This window comes from Pangasianodon hypophthalmus, chromosome 2, assembly GCF_027358585.1.
Source record: "Pangasianodon hypophthalmus isolate fPanHyp1 chromosome 2, fPanHyp1.pri, whole genome shotgun sequence".
Lineage (NCBI taxonomy): Eukaryota > Metazoa > Chordata > Actinopteri > Siluriformes > Pangasiidae > Pangasianodon > Pangasianodon hypophthalmus.
Window position 1 is genome coordinate 698,254 of NC_069711.1, and position 13,295 is coordinate 711,548.

Here is a 13,295-nt window from a genome sequence, read left to right on the forward strand (position 1 = left end):
ATAAGTAAGTAAGTAAATAAGTAAATAAGTAAGTAAGTAAATAAATAAATAAATAAAGATATTCAAGGGACGGAAACTGTACAGACTATAATGCACTTATATCATAACTATGAAACGAATTATTATAACTATAAATTTAAATCTGTATATATGGAATGAGACCACAAGAATTTAAAATGAAATCTGTTTAAGAAAAGTTTTGAAAATATTATAAATAGGACGAAAACACAGACTGAAACCACAAGGGGGCGCCAGCAGCCTCCTGTTCATATCATATTCCTGGATGTGTAAAACTTAAAATATAAAATATATAAAAAAACAACATGGTTTTCATTTTATATATCCAGGTTCTTGTTTTATATATTTGGATAGATAGGACAGGATTAACTTGTGTACATGTCTTTGGGTATAGGTGATTTTATTTATGACTTTATGTCCTTGTTATTAGATTATGATAAAACAAACACAAGCTTTTCATCTTTCTACAAATAAATGCTTGATTCCAAACATTTATTTCTGAAAAGATATGCTAATATAATAAGAAAATGCAAAGCCTGAAATTAGCAAAATGGGTGGAAATTAGATTAATAATCAGATGTTTTATTTTCTTAAAACCTCATAATCAGAAATAGCTGTTAATATTAGATAAATGTGCTTTTATCAAGCTGTTTATTTACTTTCTAAGTTATAGTTTTGCAGTGTAATATAATTTTCAGGGCTGTGGTGATCATTCAGGTTACTATGGTTGTGTCAGTAAACTGTTATTCAGCTGCTCTGCCACAAGGGGGCGCACAGACACCACTTTTAGCAAACAACAAAGTCTATTAACTTATAATTTATTAGTTATGATTTGCTAAATAGAGCAATAATGCTTTGATGTGTGCAATGAGTAGACTTTTTATATGTGTACAATTTAAGCATCCTTCAAAATATTTCCTTTTTTTTTCTTCTGTTTTCCACCCAGCACTTTTGATTGGTTTGTGCTCACACATGTAAAGGTTTACATCAAATCCCAACATCTTCACCGTCTGCTGTTTAAGGTGTGTGAAGTTGCACATTTTCACACACCTTATATGCATGCAATGATTTATCTAATATTAATGCATTTAAAGTTTTTCCAAACTTTATTAACATGTCTGATTTATACCCAGTGACGTAATAATGACCACAGCAGACCTCCTTATGAAATGATTTACTGAGCATTTATTTTTATTTTCATTGCCTAATCCTTTCTAGTGACATTCAGTAGGTTTTAAAACTTCTTGTGCAACAGATGTCATTGTGCAAAAAGTCATAACTCCTTTAGAGAATTTTTGGACATTTCGACAGACTTCACACTTGGCCGTAGTTTCTTTGTGCAGCTGCTGAGATCAGACGTTGTTTCAGTCTGCATCAGACATTTCTGCATCACTTCAAACACGAACAAGATTAGAAGAGAAATTATGTGCACCCTGATTTAACCAGGCGCAGTGGAGAGCTGGAGCTGCAAGTCTCAGCATGTAGTGTGAGTGCAAATGAAAATATGATTGTGTTGTTGTAGATGAGCTCATTGCAGATGAGTTAGAATAATGCTGAGGAGTCTTTTTATTAAAAGAAGGGAAAGAATGGAGCAAGGACAAGGAAGATTAGAGAAAAGAATAAAAAAAAAATAATGATATCCAAATTCTTTACATTTCCATAGCTGGGCAGAGCTGCAGAGATTTTACTGAAGAGTGACACACGTTTGCCTCGAGCACTTCAACCAACTCCACCTCAAATCCACCCCACCCTCTCTCTCTCTCTCTCTCTCTCTCTCTCTCTCCCCATCCCTTTCTCTCTCTTTCTAGCTATCTATCTCTATTTCTTTTCTGCTCCCCCCCACCCCTTTCCTTTCTCTCTGAGCGAGTGTCGACAGGTTTAATCCACCCTTCAGCAGCACTAACAGAAACTCAGGGGATTAGTTTCTCTGCCTTCCAACTTGGCAAAGTGTTCACATTCATTTTTCAGCCCTGACACACAGTGGACAAATTGTGAAAACTTTCCGAAGGGAATGATGACTAAAGTGACATTTAGAAACTTTTTTTTTTCCTTTTCAGGTAAAGAAGGTTAGTTAGCAGCATAACTACTTTTCTTTTTTTTTTTCCCCCAGAATGACCTTTAAATGTTTTATTACCATAATGTCATTCATTTCACAAAGAGAAAAAAAAAATTCTACTCTAGCAGGCATTAAAAAAATCTCCACATGAACCGATCAAATTAAAAAAAAAAAAAGAAAAATCTGTCACAATGAAATCAGCATTTTGGTGCTGAGATGGTTTCATGGTTTCTAAAATATTTTAAAACTATATTTTTCACAAAACCAAAAATATAATCAAATTATAGTCATGTATTTCTGCTGAACTGGTCTGTAGCTAAGTAATTTTTTAAAATATTCAGTTCACTCTGATGCTCTTCCTTTGCTCTGACTTCCATTTACAACATTATATTTATAAATAAATAAATAAAAAAATCACAATTTTTTAAAAGATGCAACCCAGCTCAAATGCTAATGCTAATGCTTTTTTAATATTAATTAAAATTAAATATTAATACTCATTTATTATTTATTTATAAATATTATTTGTTTGAATTTAATTAATTACATTTATTTTTAAAATATTTGATAATTTTTTGTTCAATCATAAAACATTTTTGCGTCGTTGTAATAATCCATAAAGTCATTAAGCCACAATTTCAGGTGAAATTCTTTATTTTTTCAGGTGCAACATTCACAGTTCATTTATCATCCAGTTCATGCAGCAACGTCACACTTTTCCAAGCACAATATTAAATTATTTAAATATTTAAAAACATTTAATAACAGCACACAACCTACATCATGATATATTTCATATATAGATAGTATATAATGTATATAATGTGCATTAATAAACCTGACGTCCTGCGTGTTAATATAACGGCATGGCATGAAGAAGAGAGCGAATCCAAACAGGAAGGATCAGCAGCGTGGAGATTTACAAAGAGTGTTTTTTCTTTTTTTTTCTGCAGCTCTGTTTTAGAACGAACCTGAACACATTTCCCCAAAATCTCTAAAACTGCTATTTGCATTTTTATTTTCTGAATTACACTCAGATCACAGTGTAGCACTTAACATAGTGCAGATATAAGCTACTGCAGACACCATAATGCACGTGTGTGTGTGAGTGTGTGTGTGTGTGTGTGATTGTGAGTGTGTGTGTGTGGGTGGGTGTGTGTGTGATTGCATGTGTGTTATTGTGTGTGCGTGTGAGAGAGAGAGTGTGAGTGAGATTGTGTGTGTAAATGCAAGTGTGTGTGAGTATAATTGTGTGTGTGCATGTGTATGTGTGTGTGCGTGTATGTGTGTGTGCATGTGTGTGTGTGTAAATGTGTGTGTGTGAGAGTGTGTGTGTGTGTAATTGCATGTGTGTATGTGTGCGTGTGTGTGCGTGTAAATGTGTGTGTGCATGTGTGTGTGTGTGTGTAATTGCGTGTGTGTATGTGTGCGTGTGTGTGTAATTGCGTGTGTGTGTATGTGTGTGTGAGTGTGTGTGTGAGTGTGTGTGATTGTGTGTGTACATGTGTATGTTTGTGTGTGTGTGTGAGAGGGTATGTGTGAGTGTGTGTGTGTGTGTGTGTGTGATTGTGTGTGTAAACGTGTGTGTGTATGTGTGCGTGTGTGTGTGTGAGTGTGTGTGTGTGTGTGTGATTGTGTTTGTACATGTGTACGTGTACGTGTATGTGTGTGTGTGAGAGAGAGAGTGTGTGTGTGTGTGTGTGTGATTGTGTGTGTACATGTGTATGTGTGTGTGTGTAAATGTGTGTGTAAACGTGTGTGTGTGTGTGTGTGTGTAAACGTGTGTGTGTGTGTAAACGTGTGTGTGTGTGTGTGTGTGTGTGTGTGTGTGTGTGTGTAAACGTGTGTGTGTGTGTGTGTGTGTGTGTGTGATTGCATAAGTGCAGATACCTCTGGCGGTTCTGTGGCTTGCAGCCGATAAGCGGTTAGTGATTATTTTCCCCTGCAGTGTGAACGCTCTTCCTTTCTTTCAGGTCTTCTGCTTTGCATAAAATTATATTACACGTGTGAGAGCAAATCCGTTTTGCATAAAACATTAAAGTCTCTTGCAGTTTATTGATTGTTTTTTAATTGCATGTTGCTGCAGAGAAACTGGATGAAGATTTCAGCTTTTCTAATCATTACGGTTCTAGAAACGTCTGAGAATCTTTGCATGACTTTATAAACATTTCCACAACGTTAAGAGATTTTTAGATGTGATTATGGTCAAAGATTTCACGTTGCAGCAGCTGCACCTGTTTCTCAATGTTGTTGTTTTGTTGTTGTTGTTGTTGTTGTAGCAACCTCTGAGAATGTCTTTATGTAACGTTTATAAACGTTCCCACAACGTTGCTGAAACGTTTCTTTAACGTTTGCATGTTAGCTGCAGCAGATATTTTTAGAACATGAATGCAGGAATGTAATTTGCTGAATACCTACGAAATGTCCCAATATCATTCTGTCTTATCTGGCTTGTTTTTACTCTTCCACTTCACATCTGATCCCCCTCTCTCTCTATCTATCTCTCTTTCTCTCTTTCTCCCTTTCTGTCTTTTTGCACCTGTTTAACTCTTGGCGTTTTTCATCTATTTTTATGACTCGCTACACTGGAATGCTTTAAGAAGAGTAGTGAAGCCACATGAATGAGAATTGTGCAATCTGCTCTGCCTCTCGTTCCCTCTCTGTCTTCAAGACATTTGGATACTTCATGTGGGTGTGTCATGTTCTCTTAAGTTGTAGCTAACAATGGAAGCAGGTATTTCAACTCGGCACTTGTCCACATTCTCACACTTTTCAAGCTCAACAGTTGTTCCAATGCTGACATGCACAAAAAAGGAGAAAAGAAAAATAAATTAAAAAATTCCTTTGTCTGCTTTGTTTAATTATAAAATGATGGACTAATAGGTGTGTTTATTTATCTGTAATGTGCACATAACCCTGTGCTGCTGTTCTGCAGTTGTTCATAGTTCTAAACATAGGAACTGATGCAGAACTTTTCTATAAACATTTCTCTTTTATGGGAAACGTATCATGGCGTGTGCAATGCGTGAAGTCAGTATATGAATAAATATCACAGGTCATGTCAGAGTAAAGTAGTTTACTATTAAACCAAACCCTGTTGAGAAAGCAGGTTTGTGGTTTTTAATAAAGGGAGGTTGCTGTTTAACAAAAATGTGGCACGCCCGATGGGTGTGTGCATGTGTGTGTGTGTGTGTGTGTGTGTGTGTGTGCATATTTACTGCAGTGAAAGTATTATGCTACGTGACACATACAGTAGTAAACTTTCTGCAGCACCTTCTTGCATAACGTTTTGCATAGAGCTTCCTCTTGCTATAAAAATTAACGTTTTTATATATAAATCACAGACTTTCTCAGTACCTCTGTGTAAAACTGATTTGGGGCGGAGCTACATATGAGATTGTGATGTCACAAAATCAAAAGCTCAACTGCTTCGAACCAATCACATCCCTTATGCAAATTCCTACAGGATAATGGCATGGTGGTATGGAACATGGGCCCTTGTGTGCTTATCTAGCTAGCTACTTAGCTAATTTAGCTCACATTAGTGCCTTGAACAAAATTGTGGTTGTCATGGTAACATTGAAATATACATGCGGGTTTGGGCTGCTGTTACAGTCGAACATATGCACCTGTGACTAAAGTTAGATCGTTTAATCGGATAGCAATTAAAAATATGCTAATTGCACATCAGGCATATTGGATATTATTACATATTACAGTTTTAACAGGTTGTATTTGAAGCTCAGGTGTGTGACATTATTTCATTGACGACACAAACTGCTTTACAAACCTTACAGAAATGTGCTAAACATGACACACTCATGCTTCCGTCCAAAGAAAAACTTTTTTTAACTAATATGAGCTAGATTACTAGCAGCTAGCTAATTGGCTAACTATTAAAATTTGCCATTTCCTATTTGCATATCATGTATATTTATGTATCCTGGTATTTTTTAATAAGGATAAAGGTGTAGAGATGTTCCTCAGATATTTTTAGTATTTCTTGGATTTTTTAAAAAATGTAAAAGGTTAGTTATGTAGTTTCTTCTTCTTCTTCTTCTTCTTCTTCTTCTCTCTATTGCTCAAGGTTTCAGAGGGCTTTAGTTTGCATTGAAGTGTGTGATCAGTACTTTTTGTTTTTTTTAAAGCACAGATCATCTCACCTTGTCACAGTGACAAGAGTCACAGATGAGCATTTTGCAATTATGACGTGAAAACATTTGTCACCTTGTCTCTTCTCTCACACCCCAGACCTCCTGCGGGTTTTTGTAAACACCAGAGCTGAGTGTGTGTGTGTGTGTGTGTGTGACAAATAAACCTGTGTCAGCTACACACATAAACAGAGTGATGGAGCTCTCAACATGGCCACTTGTGCCTCAAAAGTGAGACCCCTCCAAGCGTTACTGACATTCCTGCTCTTGCACAGCCATGTAAAGGCCTGTCTGACTTGTTAATGTCACTGAATGATGTTTTGTGTGTGTGTGTGTGTGTGTGTGTGTGTGTGTGTGTGTGTGCGTGCGTGCATGCTCAGCTGCTAATATGCAAATCATTATAAAGGTCACTGAAAATGTTACACACTTTTTTGGAATGTTTTTTTTCTTCTGTAATTTTTAAAAATAATTATCTCGTACCTTTATAAAGCTTTATGACTCTTTCATGACATATCCACCATATGCTTATGGTTACCTTTTGGTTGTTATTGTATTTACTTAATCCAGGAGTATAACATTTGGCAGTTTATTACCTTTCAGAAGTGTTATAAAGCAACAGTACAACTCCACACATTTAAGGTACAAAGGAATCATATCCTTGATTTAAAGTGATGATTAATTTTATGTTTATAACACCTTTATGAAGCAGCTACACCTATTGAGATGCCTTTATGTCATCAGTTTTGCTAAATGAATTCAGACGAATGAATGAGGATGGATACTGCATACACAATAACAATACATTGATCCCTTTATAAAACCGTTTATAAATGCTTTATGCAAAGTCGAAAAGCTTTTGACTATGAGCTTGTTATACAAGTGAAGGTGTAGAAGGTGTACATAGTGCTTCATAACAGGGCTATGTATTACTACTTAAGTCTGAGGACATGAGCATCGTCCGTTCGGCTGGAGTACGAGCGATATAAATAAACGAACTTGTATTGGAATGAAAATCGTAATAGATTTTAATGCATGTTCAAATGACGCTCATGAACTCACTATGCAGAATGCAAGATGACATAGATCCATTATAGAAGAGACTCAAAGAGTCATAAACGTGCTGTTAGGAAAGATAAACTAATAACCCGTGACATAAGGATTAAAATATTACACACAACAGTCTGAACAGTCGACCCGTAATGATAACTGAGGCCTTTCTCTATGTCATGTCAAGAAAAAGTCAAACAAAACCGTGGAAATCATCTCAGTTTTGATATAAGACTTAAATCCTCATATATCCTCCAGCATTGCTTTATAAATGACTATGTCATGTATATGAATGTGTTATGAAGGCCCAATGAGGGAGTGATTAAATAAAGTACTACCAAATCTGCACCATTCACAATACATTATATTATACATGCATTTATCTTACAGAGACTGGTGACAGATATATACTTTCTACACTTATGGCTCTGTGTGTGTGTGTGTGTGTGTGTGTGTGTGTGTGTGGGTGTGGAGGTTAGAGGCATAAACGCTGACAAAATTTGACATACTGTACGTTCCAGAAGAGACTGTGATTTGTCAACATTGCAGATGTTCGCAAGCTGAAGGCTTTAATACCAGTTTAACACATCAATCTACTTTTGACTTGAGCCTCGGGTGAAATGTTAAGCCTGTTGGGGTGTTTTCATGTGTGTGTGTGTGTGTGTGTGTGTGTGTGTGTGTGTGTGTGTGCCCCTAAGGAAGTAAACTGTCAAGTATGTGAATGAGTTGGGGGTAGGAATTTTCCTACAGGGAAAGTAGGAATAAAGTACATTCTAAAAAAAAGTAGGAATAAAATACATTGTAAAGAAGTAGGAATAAAATATGTTATAAGGTATTTTTTTTTTAGTATTGTGAATCTACTGAATATTTACTGAATGTTGCTTGTAGATGCAAATTCCAGAAGTGAGGGTTTTCTTTCATGTAAACACTTATCACTAGCTGTCTGTCTTTGCAAAAGGCATCTGCACTGCATTTTCCCAATTATGGAATTTTTCAGTGACTATTTTTCTGCTTGAGCTTGTATTTATTTTATTGCTTCTTTCTTGGCATTTCTATTAAACTCCACTGTTTTTCACTCTAAGGTTTCTCCTCTCTCTCTCTCTGTGTGTGTGTGTGCGTGTGTGTGTGGTATGTGTGTAGGCTTATAATATGGATAAGAATTTGTCTATATTTTTCCTGCACTGAGAAAAGAACTTCAGTGAGAATGGAAATCTAAAGACAGACATTGATTTAAAGGTGTTTGTATGTAGATGAGGTGGTAAACACGTTGAATTGCTCCTTTGAGTGGTGGAACTACTTTTACTACTTTCAGAGGGAAGAATCTGTGGTAGTTGTGTGTCTCTGAAGGTGTATGGATACCACAAAACCTTCAGGAAAGTGCAAAGCAACTAGAACTGCTCTTTACTGTATTGTTCCAGTGATGGAAAGTAAAAGAAAAAAGAACAGATGAACAGATTTGAGAAGATTTTATCTCACGTCTGTATCATCTGATCACCGACATTGTTCCTGTGGAGCAGCTTCAGATTTACATTTCTGTTTTATAGTTGCCGAAATTTAAATGTTTATCCAACCACAGCTGCCCTTAAACATCCATAAACCTCCATTCTGAGTGAGTTTGGAGATTTTCTGGTCTTTTCTCAGTGCAGAAGCATCTCCAAACACTCCAAGTCTACACTGCAATCCCACAGACGAGGGAGAGTGACTTCTATTACTCTTAATTTCACTTCATGAAATTCCCCACACTGCAAAAATAACATTTTAGCGAGTGAAAATATCTCAAATATAGTCAAATTTATCTAGTATTTCCTATTACAAGATTACAACAAACCAAATATAAGATTACGAAAACCTAGTTCTGGACATTTTTACTAATTTCAAGCTTGAAATAGTCTTGTTCTGTTGGTAAATAATTTTGCTAATTTTAAGCATTTATTTCTAGAAAGAAGCAAAATTATCTGCCAGTAGAATAAGAAAATGTAAAGCTTGAAATGAGTAAAAAAAACCCCTAGAAATAATTGAAATCTTGTAATAGCTAAATAGAAAAATCAGACTATATTCAAGATATTTTCACCAGCTAAGATTAAAAGAAAGTCGGTTTTTGCAGTGCACCTCATCTGCTCCAACAAGTTTAAAGCTGTGACTCCACACCGTCCTGCACTTTATTATACAATACGAAAGGAATAAAGCATGACGGAGCATGCTGTGACACGACAGGGTGGTGCAATGAAGCAGAGTTATTGTTAGCACTCCAAAGTTGATTATTTTCCTATAACAGCACAACTCCATAAGTTTTATTCCTCTTATACCACAGCAATTTTCTAACAATTGAAATTATTAAACAATATGTGATTTCAAACCATTTACACATACATTTAATGCTGAGGAACGTCAGCGGAACAAGTTAGTTCCTGTTGTCCCTTATGTTATAGCAGCTATAAACAGTCGTTCCCTCACCAGCCTCTCTTTATTCTCTCAATAAGACAAAATAAACGCAGCTTGTTACGCATGTTCCTGAGAAACCGCAAAGAAGCGTAAACTCCTCTGTCTTGAAGACGTCGGAAAACTCCAGTGCGCTGACACTGGAGACTCCTTCCTTAAATGTTACATAAACATCTCCTTACAGTAAACCTCACCATATCAAAGATTACACACATTTTTAAAATCTGATTATGTAATGCGTCTGTTGTACACGTCCCTGTGAATGAGCTGTTACTATAGAAACGATAACGTATTAGAACGAGTGCATTAATATAAACCTGCACTACTGTCAGAGCTGCTGTTATAGAAAATTAATCAACATCTTCTGACCAATCAGAGTCCAGAACTCGTCAGTGCTGTGGCGTAAATGAGCTTCTAAAACACACAGCACTTCTTATTGTTTAAACCTAGAGCTGTTTCTCCTTCGCAGGAGCTGAAAGAGTAGTTCATGAAAGAAGGTCCTAACATGTTCTGGTGGCATTTAATAGCAACCAGAACATTTCTAATGGAAACCATTAAGACAATTCACATGTTGTGATGGAAACCAGTAAAGATTTTCTCAATGTTTTTTTTTTAGCAAGGTTAAAATAAACTATTAAGCTACTTCCTGAAAAAGGATAGGCCGTTTACACCTCTGCTGTTTCATTGTTGAGTAGTGAAGAGTAGTGAAGAGTCCACACCCAAACATCCTGCCCACATGGGATTAAACATTTACCAAACAGCTAGCATGGCGTGTTTGAACTATGCCTCTAATGTGACTTCTCTATTTCATGCAACCTTTTAAATGGCAAACGAGTATCTCGAATCCTTCGGCTGTAGATCTGTCTTCAAGCAAGGAAAAAAAGAAATAAAGGAAATAAAACTCGAAAGCAGAACGTGCCATCAGCGGCATGAATCGGTGCTTCGGCTTTGCGGGATCTTTTCAGGCTGAGTCACTCTGGAAGTCCTGATATATAATTCCAGGGAGAGTGTAAACACCGTCTGGATGAAAGCTCACTGTGTTACTCTGTACAGGAAGTCACACACACACACATACACACACACACACACTCCCATACTAAGCGGTTGCTATGGAGACCAAACAATGAAAACAACAGCAAAAGTGGCGAAAGAGTGTGTGTCTGTAATTACAGGGCACGTCCAGTCAAAATCATATTAGAGCCCCTTCGCTGCTTCTCTCTCTCTATCCCTCTCTCTCTCTGACTTCTGTAATTTTGTTCAAGTTTGTTTGATTTTTCTGCAGCATTTCAGTGAGTGACAGTGATAAAGCGCTTTCAACTCATTCTGGCAAACAGCGTGCATTTTTTGGAAACACCCAAGAACACACACACAAAGCACTGACTGTATGATGAAGGTTAACGTGTGCCAGGTTATAAGTCAACATATAGCTTATGACATGACACTGTAATGTAAATGGTATTTTTGTGCATTGTAGTGATCGTTAGTTAAATAAATAACTGTACAGTGAATAAGATGAAACACAGTGACAACTCCTCCTTGTACCTTAAGCAATTTATCTCCTATGTTTGATTTCTCACATGTGTGATGACAATCGTTTATCCGTAATCAGGGTCTGTATGAGTAGATGGATAACCGATTAGCGTATCAATGGAGCAGCACTAAACATGGCTGTTATAAACTGTCAATCACCTTGTTGGTTAATATGTTCCAAAAATCACTCAGCCAATCAGATTCTTCAGTCAGATTAATGCTGACTCGCTTGCTCTGTTAGTTACGGATAAACACGTCCATGTTATACAGTATTTTTAAAAATAGTGAATAAATATTTACTATCAGTTGTAGATGCAAATTCAGAAACTGCTATTGTTTCCTTACATGTAATCTTACTTCTTAAAGAGAGCTCTATTGTGTTTTTCATTTATTTATTATTATTTTCAGTGACTAATTACTGTTTTTTAGCTGGTAAGTGCTTGCATTTATTGCTTCTTCCTTTCAGTTCGTATTAAAGAAGAATTTGTAGACATTTCCTTTAACTGAGGAGAAAGTACAAAAATAGACGATTGCCTGGGAAAAGTCTCTCAGATTCTTGCGCTGGTTGTTTATGGAGAAACATACGTGCACAGTTTTTTTCATTTTTCATTATTAAACATCGTTATTGGAGCCATTTCAAATCCAGTGGTTAAAACATCATCTTGCTGATCTGCTCCTGGTTTATGACTCTTTCCTCATTCAAGTAGATTGGAACCTGGCCTTAAAGGACTGGAAATAACTTCTTGTGAGCGTGGCCAAGATGGCCAATGATTGGACGTTAGTAGAAGGACTTTACTAGAAGTACTGCAGGCGGGCAAAGCAAAATGGGCAGAGCTGCACACGAGACACCGCTAGGTGTGTTCCTGAGACAATCACACATCCATCCGACATTAACCGAAGAGCTCGCTAAAACTCACGCAGAAATGAGAGCGTGGTGTGATGGGGACCAGAAGGTTTTTCTGTCAGTCCACTGATCTTATATCAAACATGATTCTCATCGGACCACAGCAGTGTTTGAGGCACTCCCTGGCTCCTAGCAATAATACGCTTGGACTGTTGGTGTTTCTCTTAATCATTGTTCATAAAAAAAATGACTGAGCGATTCTCTGCTCTGGCTCAGATCAAAACAAGATAATTTGGGTTTGGGTACAGGCTTGTAGGATTGGCATATGCTGCTGTGTTGACAAGATCTCATGTCACCACGTTATTGCTTGGTTTGCTACAGTCTAAGTCTCCTGTTACACACTGGGCAGACTTTCATAAAGAAAAATATTTCACTTTGTATTGCTGCACCCTCTGAGTCAGAGGATAATTATTCTGCACGCTTTCTCATAACTGTCTTAATATCTGCTGGCATCAAAGACAAGCTTCCAGGGTGAACACAATCCGTGTCAGTATTGGATATTGAGATTGAAATCAAAGTCAGTGAACTCGAACCCAGTAGCATTGATTAAACTGACAGCATATAGAAATAAATGTTAATTATCTATCAAAAATATTCCTATTCATTGATCTTCAGAAACCGCTAGACAGGGTGGTGGTGGATCCAGAGCCTATCCCAGGAATACACCCTAGACAGGACGCCGGTCTATCGTTCACACACTCGTTCACACCTAGAGGCAATTCGCCTTCTGTCATGTGTTTGGAAGGAAACCCATGTGAAAGAGGGGAGAACAGGTGAAACTCCATACACACGGTGGAGCTCAGGAATGAACCCAGGACCCTGGACATCTCTTATTGGCTGAAACGTCTCTTATTGTGCTCAAAAATTAGGCTATATTGTCTGTTACGCAAGCAGAATTGTATTTATGTGTCGACCAATAAGAGCTGGTCAAGGTGCTTTAGTCGTTCATGCCATTCCTGAGCAAATCTGGGAAGAAAGTAATCATTAAATACAGAAATACAACTCTCCTAAAATCCATCTCCGCCCATGCACACATCCATGCCTGTCCAGCAACACACATCGATGTAGTTTGCAACAAATGCAAAAAAAATCATCTTGTTTCAGTAATCACCCTCTTTACAACAAGGAACATCTTTTTTTTTTTTTTAAA